This window comes from Fukomys damarensis, unplaced genomic scaffold (assembly GCF_012274545.1).
Source record: "Fukomys damarensis isolate Sample0158 unplaced genomic scaffold, DMR_v1.0_HiC HiC_scaffold_39, whole genome shotgun sequence".
Classification (NCBI taxonomy): Eukaryota; Metazoa; Chordata; class Mammalia; order Rodentia; family Bathyergidae; genus Fukomys; species Fukomys damarensis.
This window is the reverse complement of record NW_022900951.1, coordinates 17,663,282-17,672,064: the sequence shown is the minus strand read 5'-3', so window position 1 is coordinate 17,672,064 and position 8,783 is coordinate 17,663,282. Positions and strand designations below refer to the sequence as shown.

Here is an 8,783-nt window from a genome sequence, read left to right as displayed (position 1 = left end):
ATATATACACACCCTGAAAACAGCTCTCCTACACCTGAAGATTCTGAGTTCTAGGTACATTAACTCTCACCTCTCAGGACCTCTCATACTGCTGACTTGTCTCTTTGGCCCTGGATAAGAAAACTGATCTTACGTCCTGCGTTACATCAGAATGGTATTTTGAAAAAGAAGCTGGATTTCAAGAGTCAGGAGGTTTTAGAGCTACTCCTATCTCGCACACAAGCAAACCAAAGCAGGGTGCTACTGTTCTTTCTGTGCTTTTATTTTTCATGTACAATACAGTGTCAATCTTTGTCTGACACTACCATTTGCCTCTTTAGAAAGTAAATTTTAAGCTTAGAGACACAGTAAAAATTACAGAGTACACCTTAAAGGAATTATTTAGAACATTGAGGATATTTCAATTAGTACTCCTGGTGTCTTTTTAATTTTGAGGTTTGGAGAGTATAATGAAAATTTTACCAGAGTGAGTCCTAATTGAAAAAAAAATCACATTCATTTTTTTCTCCAGGGTTTTATAACACACTAGAAATAAATTATAGAAAGGAGAAAAAAAGCACTAAACAGTAATTCTGCTCAGCTGTAAACCTTGCTTTTCATGTGAATTCTCTTTGATCCCTAAAAATCCATTTTAGTCTTGGACAAATTCCAGAGATACTGCCCTCTTGGGGAAGCAACTGTGCCAGGGACAGAATGGCTGCTTGGAGCTGAGGTTTCCCTTATAACTGTGCTGATCTAAGAAAGAAGCTTGAGGAATAGGTGTAGGGCAGGGGCATGAGCTCAGTGTTCCCACTTCCTGGCATGTGAAGGTGCCTTCCACCTTTTCAGCTGCTTCCCTTGCCTTCTTAGGAAACACAGGCCTTGACGCTTTTCCTGGTGAGTGTATTTGTAATTGTGAAGGGTCACAGCAGTGCTGCTGAATCAACTCTGCAGGAAGTGGCTAGGGCTTTCATGTAAAGTTGCTTGGCTCCATATGTAAGTTCATCTGTTTTTCATATCTGGTCATTGTTAGGCGCCAACTACTGTCCACCAATACACTGAGAGGCAAAGTGAGTGAAGGGCACTGGAAGAAGAAAGCTCGTTCACAGTGACTCATACTGTGCTGGTAAAGACTTTTTAATAGGGTTTTTAAAGTTATAGTAAAATACAAACCATACTTATCATTTTTTTGAGACAGGGTCTTAATATGCAGTTCAGGCTGACCTTGAGCTCAGTATGTAGCCAAGGGTGGCCTCAAACTTATGGCAGTCCTCCTGTCTCAGTCTTCCAAGTGCTTGGATTACATACGTGTGGTGCCCCCATGCCAGGCTGTATCATTTTAACCAATTGTAAATGTGCAAGTCATTGGCATTAACTACATTCACAATGCTGAGTGCACGTCCCCACTATACCCAAAACGTTTCTGTCATCCCCCAATATAATCTCTATTCACTAAATAACTCCTTACTCACCCCTTCCTCAGCTGCCAGTAACTTCTATTCTTCCTTTTATCTCTGTGAATTTGCCTGTTCTAAATATTTTATATAAGCATTTATTCTGTATAAGTCTTGTAGTCATATTGTATTTTTTTTTGTATCTGCTTTATTTCACTTGGCAAAATGTCTTCATGGTTCATCTATGTATTATAATTTCATTGATTTTTATGGCTAAATACTATTCCCTTGATGAATATACCACATTTGCATATCCACTTGTCAGTTGATGGGCATTTGGGTTGTTTCCACATTTTGGCTGTTGTGAATAGTGATGTTATGGACATTAATATACAGAGATCTATTCAAGTCCCCACTTTAAATTCCTTTGTTTATACTCTTAGTAGTAGAGCTGCTGATCATATGGTTTTGCTTGCAGACACGGTATACATGTAATAGTAACATAGGCAGTAGGTATTGGCAAAGATGGGATACTTAACCATGTCTAGAGGGCTAAGGCAATGGTTGAGAAGAGAATCAGAGCCAAGTTCAAGGAGAAGAAAGGGCTGGTAAAAATGGACCACGTAGTGTTCCTATAAGATGCTGTGATTCAGTCAGGCACATGGTGAAGCTAGAACCTTCAGGAACATAATGAACTATCCCTTGTAGAAAGAATTCAGATGTTCCAGGGAGGGTGAGACAGGGAGACCAAGCAACCAGGAGGGCAGCAGGCTGTGAGTGAGGCCCTAGAGAATCTAGTGGAGGTGGCAGGAAGATCAAGCTGTTGGTCAAATGCCAATCATGCAATAAAGAACCAGAGTCCACAGGAAGTGAGCAGCAGGGAAGACTTTGTGAGGGGCCAGACCAACCATCCAGGAAGAAGTAGGACTCTCACAACCAAAAACTCGATCTTATGAGAATTTCCATAATCTAGAAAGCCTGTTGCATTCCTCTTGCTGATCCAGGGTTAAAACCCCTGATAGCTCTTGGTTTGTGAGGGAGAGTATCAAGATAATGTCAGATCTTGGGCCAAGCCTGTCTATAGGAAAGAATCTCTGATGCAATTCTCTTGTGGAGACCAAAATGGGCAGCTAAAGGCTCAAGATAATCCATTATTATGGACTGTAATATGAACAACTACTACAGAGCAGCACTATTTTATTACATGATGCACTCGAGGCATGTGTACTGAGCAAAGTTTCCTGTTTTGAGGCCAAGACACACACATATTAATTTCTACATGATGACTAATTCTCAACTACTTGGCTTAAAAATAACTGCAGAGGCCATTGCAGGCCACTGAGGTCAATAATTCCATGAGGGTACAAAGCAGGTGGCATCCTAATCCCCATGACTACAGCCTGCTGGGAACAGAGTTTACACTCCATCTTTTGGTTTATCTCTTCAGCAAGGGCAATGATGGTAAAAGTAATCTAGCGATGACAGCCAGGAGAACAGTTGCTTGCAGCTCATTCAGGGTAGGTAAGGTCTGAGCCCTGGATTGTACAGTTACAATCCTTTGGGCTCAGCACACAAAGCTACTCAAATCTGGGATGGTACAATTTGGGATGCTTAGTTGGAAATACTAAGCATTTTTTTACATTTTAAAAAACAGTACATATTTGTCATACACAGTGATCACATTCATCATAGGGCATTTGAGGCTGTACATAATACATCTTTTTTTTTTGTACCAGGGATCAAACTTGGGACCTTGCATTTGCAAGGCAGATAGCAGAACCACTGAGCTAAATCCCCAGCCCAATATAATATATCTTAATTCTTCTTTTTCCCTCATTCCCCTCTTCTCCCTTCAGCCCTTCTTCCACTCCCATTTACAAAAGCTTTGTTTTCCTTCTACTCTCTTTTTTTCTTTTCCCTTCCTTCCCTTCCCCCTCTCCTCTCCCTTATTCCCTTTCCCATTTGAACATGTTCTTCCTATTTCCCAATATCTGTCCTCCATTTTGATCCTTATTTACCCTTTGGGTTCCTCACACAAGAGAAGTAATGTGATATTTAAATTTGTGTGTCTGTTTATTTCATTTAAAATTATAGTCCTGAGGTACATCCATTTTCCTATAAAAAACTCAAGTTTATCCTTCTTTATGGCAGAGTAGTACTTCATTGTGTGTGTAAATGGATAAATTTTCTTTATCCATTCATCTTTTGATGGGCATATGGGCTCTTTCTAAGATTTAGCTATTATAAATTGTGCTGCTCTAAGCATAGATATGCATACATCACAATGGTATAGTGATTTTAATTATTTCAGAAAGATACCAGGAAGGGAAATAGCTGGGTAAAATGAAACCTCTAGTTTTAATTTTTGAGGAATCTCCATAATACTATGTCTTTTTTATTTTTAAACTAAAGCAGTACTTTTATTTGTTTGTCTTTTGCATTGCTGAGGATTGAAGCTAAGGCTTCACAAATGCCCAGATCTTTTTCAAAGTGGCCTTCTAGACCATTTCTCTCTGGGGTCCAAAGTGGAGAAGCACAATCCAGCCAATTTCTGAACCTTCACTGGGTTTAATTTATACTAAAAATAACATCCAAATATAACTACGATAGAGATGTTCTGCCATCTCCCTGCCGGATAGAAGTGTATCACTGATATCCAGGAAGCACACAGATACTGCTTCAAATTTGTAGAAGGCACAACCTAATGGGGGAGAATCCATATCACAATAGAAGTTAGTTTATGTTCTTTGGGGATCTTTTGTTCCCGAGCACTATAAAGGAGATTCCAGTAGAAATAGGCCTAAATGCAGTCACTTGGGCTCTGTGAGGAAGTCTGGTGCTTTTTGGCTTCTAATGTGCCTCTTTACCACCAGCCCCAATCTCTGGTGGGTTTGCCCACTTTCTCCATTTGGGCAACTCAGAACTCCTCAAGGTTCAAAGGCCTCCCTTGATTGCTTGCTCTACGTACAGGCCTCCATCTCCTACAAACCCAGGGACACTTCCTGATGTCATTTCCTCTGCATCTCTTCCATGCTCTCTACTGTATGGCAGACTACTTTCGTGCACATGAGTTTTTCTTCATTTTCCATTTCTCCAGTGTGTCTTACATTTAAGAGCTATATGATAGATATTTATAGAAATAACTCTCATGAATACAGAAGCAATTTATATTTAGTACAACTTTTTGGACTCTCTTTTCCATAAAGTGGGGGGTGTGCCAGAATATTTTGGGGAAGTAGTCCCAAGGATATGATTTAAATTCCCAGTGTTTCAGTAAATCTATTTTCCCTGTCTTTTTCTTAGTAGAAAAACCACCATCTGCTATATATTTACTTAACTAATTAATTAAGTGATTAATTAGGTCCTGCATGCCACTGCAGTAGCCCCTTGTTCAGGCTGACTAACTCCCATCTCTTTTGCCCTCCATTTCTACCACCTGCCCCTTACTTTTCTCAGCTGTGAAGTAGGTCAGTCTGTTACCTCATTGAGTCATTGTGATGACAAAATCATACAGTGCTGCTGAGATGTTTGAATGTTGGAAAGTGCTGAATGAAGTGATCTTGGACTAGGAACTTCTAAAACCACTGTGTAGGATAAAACATTTGACCAGATGGGAGAAGACAGCACCACCAGACAAATTATTAGTCATAATGAGCTTTGGGGAGATCATGCAGCACAAGAGTAGAGGAAGAAACAGGCAGAGATTAGGACTAAGGAAATTTCCTCCATTAATCATAGCGCTAAGAACAGAGTTCTCTTGTGTACCCACTTAATCAAAACAGCACACCTTCCCTGCAAAACGGCCGATACCTAAAACACACAAGTGTGTTATTTTAAAGCCATACCTTCAGAACAAGACAGCCTATTTAAAAATGAATAATGTGCATTTCTTTCTGGAAAGAACAAATCAATACCCCTTTGTGAGCCTAGGACCACACACTAACCTTTGCAAAGTACTTTGCCTTTATCCATAAGGAGGATAGAAGCTGCTTTTCATTCCCTCCCTTGGCTCTCTACCATTTGACCCAGTGAGAACAATTCCATCTCTCTCACCTCTGAGGCCAAGGCTGAAATGGAAGAAATTCACATCCCCATACAGTACAGTACATTCCAGGTGTGATGGGCACTCTGGGTACCAATTGCGTGTGTACGTGTGTGTGTGTGTGTATGTGTGTGTGTGTGTATGTATGTTATTGGAGATTGAATCCAGGGCCTTCATACTCAGCTGAATTCCCAGCCCCTTTTGATTTTTGATTTTACTAGATTGCTAAATTGCCCGGGCTGGGCTTGAATTTGCCATCTTCCTGTCTCAGCTTCCATTGTGCTGGGATTCTAAGCATACATCACAATGCCCAGCTCATTTTATTCTCAACCCAAAGCAAATTTGAGGTTGAGATTACTCAGAGAAGCACATTGTGCACTTTGTACCTTGGTACTTCAATTCATTTAAATAGTTAATTTTTTTGGTTAATATTTTTGAGCTCCTACTATGTACAAGAAAGACATTGTGCTGAGCTCTCTTCATAAATTTTCATTTTGTCCTCTTATTTTATAAGCGAAGAGATATCAGAATGGTTGTGGTGGAGCTGGGTTTTGAACCCAGGGCTTTGGGGCTCCAGAAACTGTACTTTTAACCATTGGGTTATACTTTAACCATTAGGTTCTTGCATACCATAGGATTAAATAGTAGGTGTAGAGGCACAGTGACGCACAACAACTAGGCCACGCAGTGAGAGGTCCAATAGGAGATTTTATTCAGGAAGGCAGGTCAGGGAGAGAAGAGAGGGAAGAAGAAGGAACAAAGAAAGGAAGGTCCTTTTATTGTTTTTGGGCTGTGCTATTGCTTATTTATGAGGGGTGGGCTACTTTTAACCTGTCATAGGCCAGGTTGCCCTTTATGGGTCCAATCCTGCAGAAACTTAGGTTTAACTCCTCCGGACCACTGTGGCCTTGGGAGAGAAACTAAAGATAAGAGCATGAGGTCATTTTAAGAAGCAAGAGGAACCAGGAAAATGCAGCCTGTGATGGCAGCATCAGGTCCCTAACAGTAGGGACACAAGAATGAATCAGATTCATTCCTTGTTCCTTAGTGTGAGAGGCTAATGTAATAGTTTGCCTATCTTTTATTTTTCTTTTTGGGTACCAGGGATCGAACTCAGGTCTCTTGTGCTTACGAGGCAGGCAGCAGAACCACTGAGCTAAATCCCCGGTCCAAGTCTGCCTATCTTATCTGCCTTTAATTTAGAATTTAGTAGACCAAGTTCCACCATGAGGTGGAAATTGTAGAGTACCAGAGCTTAAAATCTTGCCTGAAGTTCAGGTGACCAAGTAGGCATTCAAATCTCGTCATTCTGAATCCACAATCTACACACCTAACTGCTGTGCCATATTGTTTTCTGCAAATGTCTACAAACAGATATTCACCCACTTGTGATAACATCTTTAACAGAAGCAAGTAGGTACATAGTGTGTAACCATTGCTTGAGTCAAGAAGTTGGAAACATCACATTTGGGATGTAAATGCCATCACAAAGGGAGATGACAAAGGTGGGAATGACATTCCGTGCAGAAACCCTTAAAAATCAGGAGGGCATATCTGTTTCCATTGTACACAGTCTCCCATGTTGTTGACATTCATAGTGACCCAGTAGCTCAGATGTGGCGGGACATATTCCCCAAACCAGTGGTCTGGTTATTTGTTTCTAGGTTTTTTATTGAGGTTTTATGTACATAAAATGCACTAATTTTAAGTGTACAGTTTGATGAATTTTTACATAGGCATGCAACTACATAAACAACATTCAGGGTAAGATATAGATTATTTTCATAGCTCCAGACATTTCCTTCATGCTCCTTCCTAGTCAATACACATTGCTATGGTTTAAATATGAAGTAAGCCCAAAGACTTATGTGTTGAAGGCTTGCTCTTCGATGCAGCAGTGTTCAGAGGTGGGGCCTAGAGAGGTTTTTGGATCATGAGGGTACTAATCTTATAAATGCATTAATCCATAGATGTGTTCTTAGCTGAATGAGCTGTTAGGACTATTGGAGGTAGGGCCTAGTTGGAGGAAGTACGTCACTGGGGGTTTTCCTTTGAAGGATATATTTTATCCCTGGTCCCTTCCTGTCTCTCTAGCTCTTTTCCTCTCTCTCTCTGCTTCCTGGATGCCACAACATGAATAGTTTTCCTCTGCAATGCCCTTTTACTATGATATTTCTGTCTCATCCCAGGCCTAAAAGCAATAGAGTGGGTTGACCGTAGACTGAAGTCTCTGAAATCATGAACCAAAATAGATCTTTCTCCCTTTTTGTTTTTCTTTTCCGGTGTTGGGGATCAAACTCAGGACCTTGTGCTTGTGAGGCAGGCACACAGCACCACTGAGCTAAATCCCTGGCCCAGTCTTTCTTCCTTTAAATTGTTTTCTTCAGATAATTGGCAACATCAATGAAAAACTAACACATCCTCTGCCTGAGACAGTGTTCTGACCTCTACCACTTCTATTGGTTGGTTTGGCCAGTTCTTGAATTTCACAGAAAAATAATCATACAAAATATGTTCTCTTGTTTTTGTATTCTTTGCTCAACAAAATGTCTGTAAGATTCCTCTAGGTGGTTGTATGTAGCAGTATAAATTCCTTTGAAGTTTCTTTTCTTCCTCATCTTTCCCTCCTTCTCTCCCTCTCTCCCAACTACTTTCCTCCCTCTCTCCCTTCCTTCCTTCCTCCCCTTCTTCACCCCTTCCTTTGAGATTGAACTCAGAGCCTTCACACTGAGTTATATCCTTAAGCCCTTTTAAAATTTAATTTTTTAAAATTTTGAGACAGGGTCTCTCCAAGTGATTAAATTGCCAAGCTCCAATTTGGAATCTTCCTACCTCGCCCTCTCAGAGTGCTACCATACTTGGCTGTCACATTTCCACTGTATAAGTGTATCTCAAGTCAGTCATCTATTTTAATATTTATGAACATTTGAGTTGTTTCTAGTTTTTAGATAAGTAAAAGTACTGTGCATATTATTCCGCATGTCTTTTCATGGACATGTGATTTCATTTCGCTTGAGTATATACCATTTGAGTGGAATCATTAAGCAAAAGTAAACACACACATAGACACATGTGCATACATATATACAAGTACACACCATTATCTTTAGATCCAAAGTGATTGTATCAATTTATACTCCCACCAACAGTGTAAAAATTCCAGTTAGCCAACATTCTTATCCAACATTTCATTGGCCATTAATACAACTTCTAGCCAGGCATAGTGGTGCATGCCTGTAATCCTAGCTTTCTGGGAGGCTGAGGCAGGCAGGTTACAAATTTGAGCATAGCTTCAGCAATCTAGGGTCTTAGCAAGATTCTGTCTTAACCAAAAAAAAAAAAAAAAAAAAAAAAAAAAAAAAAAAAAA

General features: G+C 40.1%; 1 protein-coding gene across 1 annotated transcript in view; it reads left to right on the top strand.

Annotated features, from left to right (window-relative positions):
* Smpx (small muscle protein X-linked) overlaps positions 1-8,783 on the top strand; it is a 127,256-nt gene that overhangs the window by 27,445 nt on the left and 91,028 nt on the right. The gene's annotated exons all lie outside the window — the stretch shown is intronic.